The sequence below is a fragment of the Pipistrellus hanaki genome (genome assembly GCF_964339955.1).
Source record: "Pipistrellus hanaki genome assembly, chromosome: X".
Classification (NCBI taxonomy): Eukaryota; Metazoa; Chordata; class Mammalia; order Chiroptera; family Vespertilionidae; genus Pipistrellus; species Pipistrellus hanaki.
In genome coordinates, this window is record NC_140524.1 from 57,600,498 (window position 1) to 57,612,413 (window position 11,916).

An 11,916-nucleotide genomic window follows, 5' to 3' on the forward strand; every position below is an offset into this window, starting at 1 on the left:
AGAAGGTGTGGATTCTTGGAGTCTGGGGAGAGTAGGGGGTCCAGGAGAAGTGGCAGAGAGTCTGGCACTGAGTCAATCCTGAGCCTAGGACCTGGGTAGCCATTTTGTCCAGAAGAGATAGTCCCACCCTCCAGTTTCTAGGCAACCAATACAGCCACACCCAGATCCCACCCTGAATGATATTTTAAAAAAATCTAAATAGTCCCTGAGAGTCCAAAGGGACAGGCCTAAAGACAGTACAGAAGACTGGGATCTTAAGCCAGCCAAAGGAATGACACTTCACTTTTTCATTTTTATTTTTATTTATTATTATTATTTTATCTATTTTTTTCTTTTTTCATTTGTTTCCCTGTTTATATGTGTTGTTTTATTTTCTATTTCTTATTACATTATATTTTCCATCACTCTATTTTATTATTTTATTTTTTAATATATTTTATTGATTTTTTACAGAGAGATAGAGAGTTAGAAACATCCATGAGAGAAACATTGATCAGCTGCCTCTTGCATACCTCCTACTGGGGATGTGCCCACAATCAAGGTACATGCCCTTGACTGGAATTGAACCTGGGACCTTTTAGTCCGCAGGCTGACACTCTATCCACTGAGCCAAACTGGTTTCTGCATATTTTATTTTTATTTGCTATTTTTTCATACCATTTTTGAAATCAATATTTTGTAAATTTATTATTATTATTATTATTATTATTATTATTATTATATTCTCTTTATTCTTATCCAACCATCCCCTTTCTACTTCCTCTACACTGAACTGATGACCTCCCCATATTTATCCAATTCTTAACTTTATTTTCTGTATAAAATCTCAGCCTCTACAGATTCTGCCCCACCCTCTTTCTTGGGTGTTTGGTGTTTATATTTTTTTGGTTTATCTATTGGTTCTGTGGTGTTTTCATACACACACACACACACACACACACACATGCTCCTTTTTCTTCCTTTTTATTTTCTCTCTTGTCTTTTCTCTCTCTTTGATATCATTTGTGCTATATTTTCTCTCCCCTGACTCTTTTCTCAGGTAGTCACTCATAGTGGTGTCATTGGTGTTGTGAGTACATTTGTGCTTTGTTCTTTTGTGCTGTGGCTTGTCATGGAGGATTTTAACCTGTCTGGCCAGGAGCTAGACAGTGAGCCACATTAACCAGATACATGGAGAGGAAACTCCATTCACGAATGGTTTGATAACACCACAGATGCAACTACAGAGGCAAGAAGAAGGCGGCAGTAAGGGAGAGAGTATGAGTGAGGGAGGCAGCAAAAGAAGAGTGTGTGGTCATGTGGGATTTGTGTGTATGTATGTGAGTGATGCACAGTTAGATCCTGCAGGACCTTCGGGGGCAGGCTAACAGGGCTCACCTAACTAGGCAGCCTCTGCTACCATTGCAAACAATACCAGGAGGCTGGCTCATCCTCAGAGGCCTAGCCTTTTTGACATGGATAGCTGCTGTAACTGGGATCCAGGCCTCACCTCCATCCAGGTTGCCTCAGAGAACACCTGAAAATGTATAGCTACCCCTGCCAGGGTCCTGCTACCTCGGCTGTGTTCCCAAGGTCACCAAGTCTCTAGCTACCCTGCATGCAGGCTCCTGTGAGTTCAGAAGCATGCTCCCATCTGACTGGCCCAATGCTTAAGCCCAGGGAACTGCAACCATGTGAGAAGTAGACACTTGAGCAGCCTGCTCCTGTCCAAGGAGCAGCAGCCCCAAGAGCAGCCCACCCCAGGCCTAAGAGCAGCATCCTCACATGGCCTGCCCCTGTCCAAGGAGCAGCAGCTATATAAGTGGCCCCCTCCCCTGTCCAAGGAGCAGCAATGATGTGAGCAGCCTGCCGCATCTGAGGAGCAGTTGCCTTAAAAGCATGATTGAGGAGTGACAGCTCCGTACAGCCTGCCCCCATCCAAGGATCAGCAGCTGCATGCAGGCCGCACCCTGCACCTGTCCAAAGAGCAGCAGCTGCGCGAGCAACCTTCCCCTGTTCGAGGAGCAGCAACTGCAAAAGCAGACTGCCCATGTCTGAGGAGCGGCAGCCTTGCACAGCCAGCACTCGTATGAGGAGCAGCAGCCACACACAGCCTGCACTGATGAGCAGCAACTGGGTGAGCGGCCCACCCCCATCTGAGAAGCAGCAGCTACACGTGCAGTTCATTCCCGCCTGAGGATCAGCAGCCACGCAAGCAGCCCATCCCCACCCAAGGAGCAACAGCTATGCGAGGAGCCCACACTCATATGAGGAGCACCAGCCAAGCAAGCAACCTATCCAAGAAGCATCAGCCTCATGACCATCCCACCCCACTGAGGAACAGGAACAGCATGCAGCCAGCCCTGATCCAAGGAGCAGCAGCCATGTGAGCAGTTTGCCATTTTCCAAGCAGCAGCAGCTACATGAGCAGCCACCCCCGTCCAAGGAGCAGCAGCTGTGTAAGCAGCATCCTCCACCAGCGAGAAGAGACACCACTGCTGCAAATAGCACCCACCAGAGGAGCTGCTGCCAACTACGAAGTAGCCACTTCAGCAACCACCTGAGGAGCAAACATAGCCCGAGGAGCAACTTCCACCCAAGGAGCAACTCCTGCACAACTCAACATCTAGATCAGTAGGAGAGACAAAAAATGGGTAGACAAAGAAACCCCCAAGAGAAATAAAAGGAGGAATCATCAGAAAAGCAACTAAGTGAAACAAAGGCAAGACATATGTCAGAAAAAATAATTTAGAATAAGAGTTCTACATTGCTGCAGGTTGCCCAGGACCAAACCAGAGAGGGTTGTACCTGCATTACCACTATTTGTCCACCATCCAGAACTGAAATATCATTGCTGACATGTGCACATAAGGAACTGTTTGACATAGAAATTGGGACTCAAAAGAACTGTTGGCCCAGAAAGAAACTCACTACAGACTGATTCATTTGCCTCTCAGCATAACCATTATAGCTTGTCTCATTTTTGGTACTTATAAGTGTATTTCTAGTATCACATGATCTCACTCATCTAGGGAAAATAATGAACAACATAAACTGATGAACAAAAACAGACCTGGAGACAGAGAAGCATCGATCAGACTGTCAAATCTTAGAGGGAAGGTAAGGGAGGGTGAGGATAAGGGGGAGAGATCAACCAAAGGACTTGTATGCCTGCATATAAGCCTAACCAGTGTTCACAGACAACAGGGGGGTGGAGGCATGTGTGGGGAGGGGTTTGGGATGGGAATGGGGGGGATGAGGATAAATATGTAATACTTTAATAAAGAAATTTTTTAAATGTAAATAAAATAAAAATCTTTAAAAGAGTCATACAATTCATATACCTGATAGAGGAAAATTCAACAAGTAATTTAATAAGCAAGAATAAATGGAAGGAAAAAATCAATAATTTATGTAAGAATCAAGAAGAAATGAAGAGTGATATAGCTGCAATAAAAGACACCGTGGAAAATTTCAACAGTAGAGTAGGAGAAGTGGAGGACTGAATTAGTGAATTAGAAGACAGATTACAGGACCAAAAGACACACAAACTGAACTGCAATTGGAGAAAAATATTAAAAGACAGGAGGAGAGCCTAAGGAAGATATAGGACAACATGAAACAAAGTAACATAGGAATAATAGGGGTGCCAAACAACAGGAAGAGGAACAAAGGTTAGAAAACCTATTTAAAGAAATGATGTCAGAACACTTCCCTGCTGTGGGGAAGAAAAAAGTTACCCTAGCATGGAGAATCCCATACAAGATGAACCTGAAAAGATGCACACCAAAACACATCATAATTACAATGACAAATGTTCAGGACAAGGAGAGAATCTTTTTTTTTTTAAATATATGTTGTTGATTTCTTACAGAGAGGAAAAGAGAGGGACAGAGAGTTAGAAACATCGATGAGAGAGAATCATCGATCATCCGCCTCTTGTGCACCTCCTACCGGGGATGTGCCCGCAACCCAGGTACATGCCCTTGACCTGAATCAAACCCGGGACCCCCCAGTCACAGGCCAATGCTCAATCTACTGAGCAAACTGGCTTTGGCAAAAGAGAGAATCTTAAAGGCTCCAAGAGAGAGACTGAAAGTTACATACTTGGAGCTCCCATTTTATTATCAAATTATTTCTCAACAGAAACACATTAGGCCAGAAAAGAATAGAAGAAAATTTACAAAGTGATGCAAAGCAAGGGACTGAATCCAAGAATACTCTATCCAAAAAGACTATTGTACAAAATTGAAGGGGAAATAAGGAGCTTCACTGTAAATCTAAGGGAGTTTATCACTACCATTCCAGCAATGCAATAAATGCTAAAGAAATGGTGTAAAAAGAAGAAATAAAAAGGTAAGAAACAACACAGGCACAAAAAATAAAAATGGCTACAATTACCTTTCAATAACTTTAAACATAAATGGACTAAATGCTCCAATCAAAAGATACTGAGTGAGTTAATGGATAAAAAAAAATGAGAATATATATATATATATGAGACCCACCTCAGAACAAAGGACTCACAAAGTCTGAAATTGAAGGGATGAAAAAGTATCTTTCAGGCAAATGGAAATGAAAAAAAAAGGCTTGGGTAGCAATACTTATATCTGACAAAATAGACCTCAAAGTGAAGGCCATGACAAAAGATACAGAATGCCACTTCATAATACTAAAAATATTGCTACAACAAGAAGATATAACCCTGATAAATGTATATGCACCCAATGCAGGAGCAGCCAAATATATAAAACAACTCCTGGAAGATATCAAGGGTGAGATCGAAAACAATACAATCATAGTAGGGGTCTTTATTACTCTACTGACAGCACTGGATAAATCCTCTCAACAAAAAAAATAAGCAAAGAAACAGCAATCCTGAATGACTCACTAGACCTGATGGACTTAATTGACATATTCTGAACATTTTACCCCAAAGCCATGGAATATATGTTCTTCTCAAATGCACATGGGACATTTTCAAAAATAGACCATATACTGGATCACAAGCAAAGTCTCCCCAAATCCAAGAAGACTGAAATCATATCAAGCATTTTCTCAGACCACAATGGCATAATATTAGAAATAAACTACAACACAAATAGTCTAAAAAGTTAAAACACTTGGAAGTTGAACAGCATTGATTGAGTTACCAAAGAGATCAAAGAAGAAATTTTTAAAAACATAAAAACTAATGACAATAAAAACACAACAATCCAAAATCTATGGGACACAATGAAAGCAGTCCCAAGAGGGAAGTTTATAGCACTACAAGGCCTACCTCAAAAAACAAACAAACAAACAAAAAATAAAACAAACGAACAAACGAAAAAACAAAAAAACCCAAGAAAAAATGTTAATAAATCATTTAACACTACAACTCAAAGAATTAGAAAGAGAGCAAAAAGAAAAAAGAAAAGCTCAGAGTGAGCAGAATAAAGGAGATAATAAAGATCAGAGCATAGAGAGAAAAAACAAACAAACAAACAACAAAAAAAAACACAAACAAACAAAACAAAAGATCAATGAAACCAAGAGCTGGTTCTTTGAAAGGATAAACAAGATAAATGAACCTCTAGCCAGGCTCACCAAGAAGCAAAGAGAGAGGACCCAAATAAACAAAATCAGAAATGAAAGAGGAGAAATAACAATGGACCCACAAAAATACAAGGATTTTTAAAAAATAATATGAACAACTCTATTCTAACAAACTGGACAACCTGGAGGAAATGGATATGTTTCCAGAAAAATACAACCTTCCAAAACTCCATCAGGAAGATTCTAAAAATCTCAATATGCTGATAACTATGGAAGAAATTGAAGCAATCATCCAAAAACATCCATCAATCAAAATCCAGGGGCCAGATGGCTTCACAGGGTAATTTTACCCAAGATTCAAGGAAGAACTAAAACCTATCCTCCTTAGATTATTCAAAAAAATTCAAGAGGAAGAAACACTTCCACGTTCATTCTATGAAACCAACATCACTCTAATACCAAAACAAGATAAAGACAATACAATGAAAGGGAATTACAGGCTAATATCCCTCATGAACATAGATACCAAAATCCTCAACAAAATTCTAGCAAATCGGATCCAGCAGTACATCAGAAAGATTACACACCATGACCAAGTAGGATCTTTCCCTGGGATGCAATATCTGCAAATCAATAAAAGTGATACATCACATAAACAAACTGAGAGATAAAAATCACATAGTCATATCAATTGATGCAGAAAAGGCATTTGACAAAATCTCTTTTTAATTTGGAAATAAATAAATAAAACTACTTTATTCACAGATAATATATTTGTCTATGTAGAAAATTTTAAAAAATCTACAGAAAAACCCTAGAATTAATAAGTAAATTTGGCAAAATCCCAAAATACAAAATCAACATTTAAAAGTCAATTATTTGTTTTTCTTTATATTAGCAATGAATAATTTAAATCTAAAATATAAAAAAATACCACTTACAATAATGCAGAAAATAAATTTGTTACCGTATTTTCCGGCGTATAAGATGACCCCCTAATCTTTACAGTTAAAACATAGGTTTAGGCCTATATTCACTGTATAAGACTACCCCCCACTTCCGAGGCAACACCAGTTCTTTTTTTAATAGACCGCCTCTCTGACTCTGGCCAATCTGAGTAGGCTTTTTACTAGAACACAGTGTAGCTTCGGGTACAGAACATGTATAATTTGCATGCATAAAAACCGAATGGTGTCTGGTTCAATTCCAGATCAAAGGCAACTACTTGGGTTGCAGATTCATTTCTCTCTCTGTCTCTCTCCCCCACGCCACTATCTCAAAAAATTAATGGAAATCTTTCAAACAATTTTTGCCATAGATACTATTTTAAACAAAATAGAGGTTAATTATTCTCATTATTTATGTAATGAGAAGGTTCGAGGAATGTGGCTCCTGACTTTGGTTCACCTGCTCAGTGATAACAAAAGTTCCTTTTGTGTTATTTTGATATAAAGAGGAATGGAATATACAAATTGCTGATTGTTTTGCTATGGTTTTAATTGAAAAGGCTGAGCCAATGTTCCATCTGCTGAGCCAACCTATGCCTTTAGATATCTCTTCAGGAGATAAATGTTACTATGTTTATATTTCTCAGCTGAACATTGCTTAGTTCTTAGTCTTATGCAATAGTGTAATATTGCTCTTGGTTTATTTGTATGACAAAAGTGTGGATGCCTGTATATTCAAGTTTTTTCTCTCCTTTTCATATTTTTTTTCAATTTAATAAATCTTTATTGTTCAGATTATTACAATTGTTTCTCCTTGCCCCCCCCCCCCATAGATCCCCTCCACCCGGTTCCCACTCCACACTCTGTTTTTACTGTCCTCATCTATAGGTGTATGATTTTTGTTCATTCTCTTTCCATACCCCCCACACACTTTGCCCTGAGAATTATCAATCAACTCCCATTCTATGCCCCAGATTCTATTATATTCACCAGTTTATTCTGTTCCTCAGATTTTTAATTCACTTGAGTTTTAGATTTACTTGTTGATATATTTGTATTTGTTGTTCATAATTTTTTATCTTTACTTTTTTCTTCTTCTTCTTAAAAAATACCTTTCAGTATTTCATATAATACTGGTTTGGTGGTGATGAATTCCTTAAGCTTTTTCTTGTCTGTGAAGCTCTTTAATTGACCTTCAATTCTGAATGATAACTTTGCTGGGTAGAGTAATCTTGGTTGTAGGCTCTTGCTATTCATCACTTTGAATATTTCTTGCCACTCCCATCTGGCCTGCCTGGTTTCTGTTAAGCAATTGACAATTGTATGGGTCGTCCCTTGTAGGTAATTAACTGTTTTTCTCTTGCTGATTTTAATATTCTCTCTTTGTCTTTTGCCCTTTGGATTTTAACTATGATGTGCCTTGGTGTGGTCCTCTTTGGGATTCCTTTTGTTTGGGGTTCTGTGTGCTTCCTGGACTTGTAAGTTTATTTCTTTCACCAGGTGGGGGAAGTTTTCAGTCATTATTTCTTCAAATAGGTTTTCAGTATCTTGCTCTCTCTCTTCTTCTGGCACCCCATAATTCTAATGTTGGTAGCTTGAAGTTGTCTCAGAGGCTTCTTACACTATGTTCAAATTTTTGGATTCTTTTTCCTTTCTCTGTTGAGTGTTTTTTTGCTTCTTTGTATTTCAAATATTTGACTTGATTCTTGAGTTCCTCTAGACTGCTTTTGGGTATCTCTAATATATATTTCAGTCAGTGTATATTTAATTTCTAATTAGTCCTTTATCATATCCTTGAGGGTCTCATTGAATTTATCAGCCTTTTCTAGGAAATTCTTGAAGAACCTTATGACTGTGGTTTTGAACTCTTTATCCAGACATTTGTTTTCCTCCATTTCTTTCATTTGTGATCAGTTTCTTTGTCTCCACATTTTCTCTGCTTTCCTTAGTTGGTAGGGTGGCTTTGTGTCTAAGTGTCCTATATGGGCCAGTTGGTCAGTCTCCCAGTTACCTGAGTTGGACACTCTTGGTGCACCCCTTTGTGGACTGGATGTGCAGCCTTGTTGGAGTTAAGTCTTAATTGTTGTTGATGTTACTGGGAAGAATTGACCTCCAGGCCAATTGGCTGTCAGGACCCACTGTGTCTATAATTGAAGAACTGCTGTGCTGGAGACATGCTTATGGAGGTGGACTTGCCTCAGTGGGGCATTGGTGCTCACTGAGTCTTCCTCTTGAATGTGTCACTTATAGATGTGAGGAGTTGAAATCTGGTGTCGTTTCACACTGACCACTAGATACACTAGCTTCTGGATCTCCAATGGGGTGCAGGTTAGCTACAGTCTGAGGCCACCTAGCAGGAGCTACAATGAGAACTATAGTTTTCTTCTCTTTGCTTGGGGTTTGGATGTTTTGGAGCTGTCTGACCAGAGCTTGTTAGGTTAAACTGTGATAGGGAAGGCCATTTATATGCAAAAGCCACTGCATGGAGCTTGGGTGTGTTTGTAGATTGTGTGGGGTGTGGTCTAAGGGAGTCATTAGGCTAGGGCGTGGCAAACAGCAATGGCTTTCAGTCAGCCATTTTCAAGTCCCCATGTCCCGCACCCCAGCGCAGTAAACAATGATTGCTGGGTGCATCTCTGTAAGAAAGCTGCCCTCACTTTCCAACCCAATGGCAGACAGTCCAGCTTCTCCCCGTAGGAGTTTGGGTCCCCTTCTTTCCCCAGGAACTGAAGTTCAGAGTAATTGGGATCTTGTCCCCCTTCAGGTTGAAAGAAGCAACGCACCCAGACACCTGCCTCCAGCCTGATTCGTTCACCTTTGTACCTCAGCTTTTCAGCGCTTGTGCAAGTCTCAATGTTCTTTTCTCTTTCCTTCTAGTTCTAGAACTTCCATTCAGTCAACTTTCCAGTGGTTCTGGGTGATAGACGTTTTGTCTTTTAGTTGTAGTTTTGAAATTGTTGTGCAAGACAGCAGTTTAGGTGTTCACTTATGCTGACATCTTGGTTTCTCTTTTTCTCTCCTTTTTAAATTGATGTATAATTGACATATAACATATTAGTTGTATCACATATGATTCAATATTTGTATACACTGCAAAATAAAAAGCACAATAAATCTAATTATAAACTGTCACCATATATATAAAGCTAGTGACCAGAATGACCAGAACCACAGTATGAGTGTTTGTTATGATGCCAGCCAACCTGCCTGATTGGGGGCAGGGCCAGTGGCCAATCTCCCTCGGCCGCTCCCCATGGCTGGCCAGACCCCTGATCGCCCCCCCCCCCCGACCCAGAAGGCCAGTTGATCCCCACCCATGCAAGAATTTGTGCACCAGGCCTCTACTGAAATTATAAATGTATTTTCTTATGATGATAATTTTTAAGGTTTTACTATGTTAGTTATTTTCAAATATAGGCTGGGGCAAGCATAGGTTTACAATTGTTCATATGGAAATAATAAATAATAATATATAAATAAATTCTGTGTTTTCTATATTCACAACTATAAACCTTCTTTTACCTCACCCTGTATGCAATATAATTTTATTGATTATAGTCAATATGCAATATATTACATGTTTATGACATTTATTTTATAACTAGAAGTTTGTATCTTTTGACCCCCTTTACACATTTTGCCCTCCCCAAAATTCCTTGCTCTCCAGCAACTACAAATTTAATTTGTGTGTGTGTGTGTGTGTGTGTGTGTGTGTGTGTGTGTGTGTTATAGATTCCACATACAAGTTAAATCATACAGTATTGGTAATGTCTTTCTCTGTCTGACTTATTTCACATAACATAATGCCCTCAAGGTCCATCCAGGTTGTTGCAAAAGGCAAGAATTTATTCTTTTTTATGTCTAGTAATACAGTATTCATATATTACATATATGTGGCATATGTGATTGATATCTATCACATATTCTTTTTTCAATCATATATGATCTTTTATTCCAATACTGCTAGCAGTATGGAAGAGTAGCAGGCCATCCACAAACATCTGCTCTGTATTCCTCCATTATCCAGCTGCTTATCCTATATAATAACAGCTTAATATGCAAATTATCCCCTCCACTGGGAGTTCAACCAGGAGTTCAACTGTTCACTATGACATGCACTGACCACCAGAGGGCAGCACGAAACATTGCAGACATGAAGATGCTGTGCTGGCAGCAGGTGTCAGTGGAGGTGTTTCTGGCCCCAATGAGCCCAGACAAGAGCAGAACCATGGAGGGATGGTGGGGCAGGTGAGCGGGAAGTGCCAGGCCAAGATGGGTGCACGCAGGGACCTGTGGCAGTGGTGGGGAATGGGGCCACCACCTGGCTGAGGGAGCAAGGCAGGGGGGCAGCCCCAATTGATTGTCTCAAAGATGGCGACCAGTAGCTGGCAGGTCCTAATCACCCAATTAGGGCTGGGCCCTAGGCTGGGATGGGGAACTGGGGGGTGGGTGGTGGTGACCAACCTCCCACTGCACCCCGGTGGGAGGCTGCGACCTCTTACTGGCTACCTGGAAGGCAGAAGTGATGGGGATAGAGGTGTGGTGAGAATGTGAGGTGTCCACCAAACTCACTCTCATTTCCCCTGCTACTCTCCCCCAGGATGCTAAGGCTCATGCTCCAGTAAAGCCCCCATGCTCAGGTACCAGGTGCCTGCGAGGAGCCCACCCCACACTCGCATGACCTCTCCTGGGTGAGCGAGGTTGCATCCACAGGGACAGCAGGGGCCAGTCAGACTCCTGTGGTTTTGTGCAGGAGTCAGTCTGCAAGAATGGCCAGGATAACGTGTGCTGCCTGTCTGGCTTCCATATGGCACCCCTGGGCATCCTAGAGGCTCATGCTGCACCCCAGCCCACGGTGTCCAGCCATGCTCACCACATTTCTACATGGGGACTTGGGTGCCATGACTCAGGTGGAGGGGGGTGCTGCCCAGGGCCCAGAGGTCAGCTGGGAACTGCCCTTCCATGCCAGAAGCTAGTGCTTCAATTGCTGGCCAGGCCTAGGGACTGCAACCATGTAAGAATTTCATGCACCAGCCTATAGTATAGGATCAAAGGAAAAAGATTACATGGGGAAATAACCAAAGGATTTGCTAAATGGGCAATTGACAGGTAAGCATAGGGCTGGGGATATTCAAAGGGCTTAGTGATATGCAAAAGAACTGGGGGTCTTCTAAGCCTTTGATTCTGAGGGCTGGAACTTCTGGTTTCAGCAGCAAAGTTGTTAATCTTTCCATAATAGGCAGCTCCAAATGGGAAGGATGGGCTGCATTTCTGTGAGGTCCTATCATATATTCTTTATCCATTCATCCATTGATATATAGTTAGGTTGTTTCCATACGTTGGCTATTATAAATAATGCTGCAATGAGCATAGAGGTACATACTGTATATCTTTCTAAATTAATGTTTTTGTTTTCTCTAGATGAATACCCAGAAGTAGAATTACTGGATTA